We start from the raw sequence: 6,000 nt of genomic DNA, 5'->3' as shown, positions 1-6,000 counted from the left end.
AGCTACTCAGGAGGGTCAGACACAAGAAATGCTTGAACCTGGGGGGTGGAGGTTGCAGTGAGCCAAGATTGCGCCATTGCACTCCAGCCTGGGCAACAGAGAGAAACTCTGTCTGACAAAAAAAGGAAAAAAGAAAGATTTAGGCTATTGTTTAAGGTAGTTATTAAGGAAACATAATTTCATTCTTGGTTCACTAAGAGTTTATATCAGGATTAAATGTTTACTTTATGAAATAACTTTTTCAGCCTATACTGAGATGATAATGAATTTTTTGGTTTGTCCTGATGATATGTATATATGATTTCCTAAAATTAAAACACCTTTGCATTACAAGTCTAAATACAACTAAATCATAACAGATTGTTATTTTAATATAACTGATTAATTCACTGTATTAACATCATGATTTTTTGATCCTATTACATAAGTAATTTTGTGTTTTGCATTTTTAAAGTTTTGTATCAAAGTTATGTTAGTTTCATAAAGTTATTTGGATAAGTTTCCATATATATAAAACATTTCCATCTAATGTCTCTTACATCCACTTTTTCAAAACTAAGATTCATTTAATTATATTTTAATCTCTGTTCAAAGTACCTCATGAATCTATCAATTCTTTCATTTGTTTTATTTATTTACCTCTGTTTTTATATTTATCAATTCCATACTTCTGTCTTGTGCCAGTTTTTCTGGTTGAATTGTTTTCCTTTTTGTTTTCCGTGGGCTTTAGGGGTACTAAAGTATAATACATTTATATAAAAATGCACAAGCATGTATGTAAAGCTCAAATGAAAATCATCAGAGTCAGTTAATTCCATCTGCCTCTTATAAAAAGGAAAAAATGTTAAGTGGAACAATATTTCATAGGCATTTGAAAATGCACAACTTTTATTTGTGATGCACAAAATCTAATGTTATATTTATTAAATCAGCCTTAATTGTTATATTAGTCAAACTACCAGAACTCTTTTGGTTGCAAGTGGCAGACCCCACTTGAACAGTCTTAGGCCAAAGGAAGATTCATTGAATAGACTGAATAGCGTTCCTGTTAACTTGCAATCAAAACATTGTTAAATTTGGCTGGGCCTGGTGGCTCACACCTGTAATCTCAATGCTTTGGGAAGCCAAGGTGAGAGGATCACTTGAGGCTAGGAGTTTGAGACCAACCAGGGCAACATAATGAGACACTGTCTACAAAAAATGAAGTAAAAAGTTTAGCCAGGCGTGGTGGCATGCCTGTTGGCCTAGCTACCTGAGAGGCTGAGGCAGGAGCATCAATTGAGCCCAGGAGTTCAATGTTACAGTGAGCTATGACGGCACCACTGCCCTTCAGCCTAGGTGACAGAGTGAGACTCTGTCTCCAAAAACAAACAAAGAAAATTCTTAAATTCAGTACAATGTATTCTGGGAGACTTTCTCAAGTTTGCCCTCCACATAATTGGTTTATTATTTTGCAGCATCAATTTTGCTCTTTTATTCCCTTCTTCCCTTCTATGTAGATTTTAATTTGGCTTTGTATTTGGGGCTTTCTTACATTCTTTTTCTCATTTCAATCAGTTTCTTTTCATAGCTGTCTTTATGTCAGCCTTGTCATTTCTGTTCTCTTCACAAAGAAGCCATGTCCTTGGGCATATTTTGGGGATTTCAAGCAGATAGATTGTAACATTCTAATGTGTTTATTAGACGTGATGTTTTTCCAGAGCCATAATCTTCTTTTGAATATTAAAAGGTAATGTTTCTGTTCCCATATGCTACACTATTTTTTCTTAGACCCCTAAGTAGAATTTTTTTCTGTCTATCCATTTTGGAATTTGGAGAGTAGCATTGTTTGAGCCCAGTGTTTGCCAGTACACAGAGTGCATTAAGTGTCGACAATTCTCAGACCTAAACCTGAAGTACAAGTTGGTGTGCAGAGTCTCTAATACAGTGCATATTAACCAGGGATGGTACCATTCCCAAAAGGAGGATTTCAAAATGTGGGTATGTAGCTTAGGTTATATGGTACCGGCAGGCAGAATAATGCCCCCTATCTCCGCAGAGATGACCATTCTCAAATCCTTGGAGCATATGAATGTTATTTTCAATGGCAAAAGAAACTTTACAGATATGATTAAGGTTATGAACCTTGTAACAGAGAGACTATCCAGCATTATCCAGGAGGACCCAATCTAATCATAAATCCTTCAAAGTAGAGAACCTTCCAGCTTTCCAGGCTGTGGTCAGAGAAAGATGTGATTGTAGAAGAAGGGTCAGAGGAATGTTACATGAGCAGCATTCGAACTGCTGTTGCTGACTTTGGAGAGAGAGGAGGATCACCACAAGTCAAGGTGGTAGGGAGGGTAGGGTCTAGAAACTGGGAATTGCCTTCACCTGACAGCCAACAAGAAAACGAAGACCTTGGTTTCACAACCTCAAGGAACAGAATTCTGCCAATAACCCAAATGAGAAGGAAACAGATTCTCCCGTAGAGCCTCCAAAAAGGAACACAGCCTACCCACATGCTGATTTTAGCCTGGTGAAATGGGTGTTAAATGTTTGACCACTTAATAATAACATAAGAACTTACGTTGTGGAAGTGGTTAACTTTGTAGTAAATTATGGCAGCCATACGAAATGAATACAGATTGTCTCAGTGACAGATTATGGCAGATTTTCATTTTTAAAGATGGCCCAATATTGCCCTTGACATTCTTCCCATTGAAAAGTGTATCTGCCTCAACCTCAAATCAGGGTGTGCTTAAACTAACTTGTAACCAATAGAATGCAGTGGGAGTAATGTTGCATGATTTCCAAGATAAGGCCAGAAAAGACCATGAAGCTTTCACCCTTTTCCCTGGAACACACATACTCAGAGCCCTGGGCTGCCATGTATAAACCTGATTACCCTAAGGCTACCATGCTGTGATCAAGTGAAGCCACATGAAGAGGCCTCCTGGAGGTGCTCTAATAGGTAGTCCCAGTCTTTGAGTTCTTCCAGACCATATGCCAGATATGTGACTGAAGGTGCATTTAGATGATTCCAGCCCCTAATAGTTGACTCCTCCAGCCTTTGCGTTTTCCTAGCTGAGGACCAGATGAGGTAAAGAGACAAGTCATCCTTAATGTGTCTTGTCTAATTCCTGACAAAAGGATTGTTGTTCTACACTCCACTGAGTTTGGGGTGGTTTGTCACACAACATTAATAACTGGAACACAGGAGCTACTACCTGAATGGAGTGCCTCTGGGCCAGTAAAGTCACCTGTCCCACACAAGAAAGAAAACCACCTCCCCTCTAAAACCAATAGATTCTCCATTGAGAAATGGTGCTCTAAGATCTCTAAGGTATTATTATATGTCTACTGATCTGATGTAGCGTTTTTCCCCCCTACTCTCAACACTTCTTGTTTCTCTTACTAAGCAGTTTGAAATTCTTTTATGAAGAGTGTAGCATATGACCAAAATCTATTTACCCAGCAGGCAGTTTTCCTCATTCCCTTTTTGTTTCTATCCTATTTACAGCACTTTCCATTAGATTACTAAGAATCCCAAGATTGAACTTGTCTCTGTTCACTTACTCCTCTTTCTGCTGTGTTGCATGCTGGGAGTTGCCTCTGAATGCACAGGGAGATTGATGCTAATGAGATTGGATGCAAGAAAGTGAAGGTGAATGATAGAGCTGTAGTTCTTACTGGCTTATTGATGTTTGTTTTATGGCCAGTAAAGTACCCGCACACCGGAGTTAAATGCACACGATAAGGGTGTGCCAAATATTTTCCTGCACTGTTGACATCCTCTGTCTTGTATTGTTTGGGAGGGAGGAACTCATAGAAAGTAGTTTAGAGATATGTTTTCCATCCACCATCATCAATAAAACAGCTAGTTGAAATTTCACCTGGACGTTAGCAACTTGCTTTCTCTCATTTTAAGTCCACAGCACCATATGCCAATTTTTCTCATTTTCTGTATCTTTGTGGCATTTTAATGGGACATTGGAAGGTGGCCTATCAGACATGTCTAGACAGCCCCTTTGTGAACCCAGATTGTAGACATACTTTTAGGGGCTTTTGCCCTAGGACTATACCTCCAATATATTAACATAAGATATGAAAGTTAAATGAAAGAATAGTCTGATACATGGAATTAAACTCTAATTTTTCAGAAATGCATCTGTTCATGTCTTAAGGCATACATAAATGAATTGATAATTGGGTATCAGGGAGAGTTGGCTAAGTATATGACACTTATCATGACACTACAGAATTTGGAAAAAATGGCATTGTATTTGAAGGAATAGCATTATGCCCTTTAAATATTTTTGATAGAATAGTGTTTCAACTTCTGGTATTTTTATGTGTAAAATAGGTTTAATTAATAAATTAAAGATAGCCTAATAGCTAATGTCCTTCAAATAGCAATATTAAATGTTAAGCTGCAAATTATTCCTCATTAATCCATTTTAATTGAACAGGTTAACAATTATTAAGCTGAAAACAGATGATCATAAGAGGGTTTGATGAGTTAAAAAGTAAACAGAAAAGGCCAGGCGTGGTGACTAACGCCTGTAATCCCAGCACTTTAGGAGGCTGAGGAAGGCAGATCATTTGAGGTGGGGAGTTCGAGACCAGCCTGGCCAACACAGTGAAACCCCATATCTACTAAAAACACACAAAAATTAGTTGGGCATGGTAGTGCACACCTGTAATCCCAGCTACTCAAGAGGCTGAGGCAGGAGAATGGCTGAACCCAGGAGGTGGAGGTTGCAGTGAGCCAACATCGTGCCACTGCACTACAGCCTGAGCAACAGAGTGAGACACCATCTCAAAAAAAAAAAAAAAAAAGTAAACAGAAAAAATATCAGCTTGTCAGGCTCATGAGACAAACTCATTTGTGAGGAAATAGATCCCAACAAACAACCATCAGTTAAAGAAAACTATTGAAAGTTGAAACACAAACACAGGAATAAAATATTAGCATTGTCCATATTATATCGAAGAAAATACGTAAATGTGTTTCTTTTTATTTGGATTATAACATTGTAGCCTTTTAAAATGAAACAAAATTACTTTTTCCAGTTACTAATTAATATTCAGTTGTATTATGCTATATGTTAAACTTGAGGCTTTGCCCACAAGATAACTTTTCCAAAGTAATTTTTTTCTAACTGAACTCATAACCCTTTCACCACCCTCATACCTGAGTATGCAAGATTTCCCGTTACAGTTTATAGTTAGGACTTCTGTCTTTGCAGTATATGGGCACAAAAGGCTATGTTGTATTTGCCATGGGAACCATACTATTTAAGGCCCTGTGCTTATAAAATCTTTACCTTACTTATGTTACTATAAAGTAGATTTTGTATTTTATAGAGGATTGCATACCAACGTAGCATGAAGCTGTACCAGTGTATGGCTTGAGTTGTCAGTTACATGATATTGTGGCTTATTCTTTCAAAGTGGCAGTCAGGGATCTCATTGTGGTGTCACAGGCAACTTGACAAGCTTGATCAACCAGCACAGCTGGCTACCTGTGCTTGCTTGACTTTGTTCATGTTTCCACATTCTTCAATCTGTCCCTATAGTGGAATTTTATTCACCATGTCCTCTGTCATGAGACTTTGCATTGCTTGCCTCTAAAGTAAGCAGATATATTACCACATCATATTGATACTGGGTTTGGCCATATGACTTGCTTAAGACAAGAGAATGTGGGCAGAAGTGATAGTGTGTCAATTTTGAGCCAAAGACTTAAGAGACCTAGAAAGTTTCTGCTTGCCCCTTTGTACTTCACTCATTTGCCGTGAGCAGAACATGAACATGCCCTGTGTAGCTTCTAGTCCCAGAATGAAGAATACATGTGGAACAGACCTGAACCCAACCCAAAGCCTGGAGTCCAGCCTAGCCCACTTTGGCCCAGTCAAGCTCAAGTGAGATCATATGAAACACAGCCAAACTGTAATCCTTAAGCAAGAAAGATAAATGTTTGTTTTTGCAAGTCATTGAGATATTGGGTTGTTTTGCAGC

Source organism: Symphalangus syndactylus, chromosome 10 (assembly GCF_028878055.3).
Source record: "Symphalangus syndactylus isolate Jambi chromosome 10, NHGRI_mSymSyn1-v2.1_pri, whole genome shotgun sequence".
NCBI lineage: Eukaryota > Metazoa > Chordata > Mammalia > Primates > Hylobatidae > Symphalangus > Symphalangus syndactylus.
This window is presented reverse-complemented; position numbering follows the sequence as displayed.